Genomic DNA, 3,315 nt, shown 5'->3' on the forward strand with positions numbered 1-3,315 from the left:
GTTATACGTTATACGTTATACGTTATACGTTATACGTTATACGTTATACGTTGTACGTTATACGTTATACGTTATACGTTATACGTTACTCGTTATACGTTATACGTTATACGTTATACGTTATACGTTATACGTTATACGTTATACGTTATACGTTACTCGTTATACGTAATATGTAATACGTTTTACGTTATAAGTTATACGTTATACGTTATACGTTATACGTTATACGTTATACGTTATACGTTATACGTTATACGTTATACGTTATACGTTATACGTTATACGGTATACGTTATGCGTTATACGTTATACGTTATACGTTATACGTTATACGTTATACGTTTTACGTTTTACGTTATACGTTATACGTTATACGATATACGTTATACGTTATACGTTATACGTTATACGTTATACGTTATACGTTATACGTTATACGTTATACGTTATACGTTATACGTTATACGTTATACGTTATACGTTATACGGTATACGTTATACGTTATACGTTACTCGTTATACGTAATATGTAATACGTTTTACGTTATAAGTAGTACGTTATACGTTATACGTTATACGTTATACGTTATACGTTATACGTTATGCGTTATACGTTATACGTTATACGTTATACGTTACTCGTTATACGTAATATGTAATACGTTTTACGTTATAAGTTGTACGTTATACGTTATACGTTATACGTTATACGTTATACGGTATACGTTATGCGTTATACGTTATACGTTATACGCTATACGTTATACGTTATACGTTTTACGTTATACGTTATACGTTATACGATATACGTTATACGTTATACGTTATGCGTTATAGGATATACGTTATACGTTATACGTTATACGTTATACGTTATACGTTATACGTTATACGTTATACGTTATACGTTATACGTTATACGTTGTACGTTATACGTTATACGTTATACGTTATACGTTACTCGTTATACGTTATACGTTATACGTTATACGTTATACGTTATACGTTATACGTTATACGTTATACGTTACTCGTTATACGTAATATGTAATACGTTTTACGTTATAAGTTATACGTTATACGTTATACGTTATACGTTATACGTTATACGTTATACGTTATATGTTGTACGTTATACGTTATACGTTATACGTTATACGTTATACGGAATACGTTATGCGTTATACGTTATACGTTATACGTTATACGTTATACGTTATACGTTTTACGTTTTACGTTATACGTTATACGTTATACGATATACGTTATACGTTATACGTTATACGTTATACGTTATACGTTATACGTTATACGTTATACGTTATACGTTATACGTTATACGTTAAACGTTATACGTTATACGTTATACGTTATACGTTATACGTTATACGTTATACGTTATACGTTATACGTTATACGTTATACGTTATACGTTATACGTTATACGTTATACGTTATACGTTATACGTTATACGTTATACGTTATACGTTATACGTTATACGTTATACGTTATACGTTATACGTTATACGTTATACGTTATACGTTATACGTTATACGTTATACGTTATACGTTATACGTTATACGTTATACGTTATACGTTATACGTTATACGTTATACGTTATACGTTATACGTTATACGTTATACGTTATACGTTATACGTTATACGGTATAAGTTATACGTTATACGTTACTCGTTATACGTTACTCGTTATACGTAATATGTAATACGTTTTACGTTATAAGTTGTACGTTATACGTTATACGTTATACGTTATACGTTATACGTTATACGTTATGCGTTATACGTTATACGTTATACGGTATACGTTTTGCGTTATACGTTATACGTTATACGCTATACGTTATACGTTATACGTTTTACGTTATACGTTATACGTTATACGATATACGTTATACGTTATACGTTATGCGTTATAGGATATACGTTATACGTTATACGTTTTACGTTATACGTTATACGTTATACGTTATACGTTATACGTTATACGTTATACGTTATACGTTATACGTTATACGTTGTACGTTATACGTTATACGTTATACGTTATACGTTACTCGTTATACGTTATACGTTATACGTTATACGTTATACGTTATACGTTATACGTTATACGTTACTCGTTATACGTAATATGTAATACGTTTTACGTTATAAGTAATACGTTATACGTTATACGTTATACGTTATACGTTATACGTTATACGTTATACGTTATACGTTATACGTTATACGTTATGCGTTATACGTTATACGTTATACGGTATACGTTATGCGTTATACGTTATACGTTATACGCTATACGTTATACGTTATACGTTTTACGTTATACGTTATACGTTATACGATATACGTTATACGTTATACGTTATGCGTTATAGGATATACGTTATACGTTATACGTTATACGTTATACGTTATACGTTATACGTTATACGTTATACGTTATACGTTATACGTTATACGTTGTACGTTATACGTTATACGTTATACGTTATACGTTACTCGTTATACGTTATACGTTATACGTTATACGTTATACGTTATACGTTATACGTTATACGTTATACGTTACTCGTTATACGTAATATGTAATACGTTTTACGTTATAAGTTATACGTTATACGTTATACGTTATACGTTATACGTTATACGTTATACGTTATACGTTATACGTTATACGTTATACGTTATACGTTATACGTTATACGGTATACGTTATGCGTTATACGTTTTACGTTATACGTTATACGTTATACGTTATACGTTATACGTTTTACGTTTTACGTTATACGTTATACGTTATACGATATACGTTATACGTTATACGTTATGCGTTATAGGATATACGTTATACGTTATACGTTATACGTTATACGTTATACGTTACTCGTTATACGTAATATGTAATACGTTTTACGTTATAAGTTATACGTTATACGTTATACGTTATACGTTATACGTTATACGTTATACGTTATACGTTATACGTTATACGTTATACGTTATACGTTATACGTTATACGTTATACGTTATACGTTGTACGTTATACGTTATACGTTAAACGTTATACGTTATACGTTATACGTTATACGATATACGTTATACGTTAAACGTTGTACGTTATAGGTTATACGTTATACGTTATACGTTATACGTTATACGTTATACGTCATACGTTATACGTTATACGTTATACGTTATACGTTATACGTTATACTTTATACGTTATACGTTATACGTTATACGTTATACGTTATACGTTATACGTTATACGTTATACGTTA

This window comes from Ptiloglossa arizonensis, unplaced genomic scaffold (genome assembly GCF_051014685.1).
Source record: "Ptiloglossa arizonensis isolate GNS036 unplaced genomic scaffold, iyPtiAriz1_principal scaffold0099, whole genome shotgun sequence".
Taxonomy (NCBI): Eukaryota; Metazoa; Arthropoda; class Insecta; order Hymenoptera; family Colletidae; genus Ptiloglossa; species Ptiloglossa arizonensis.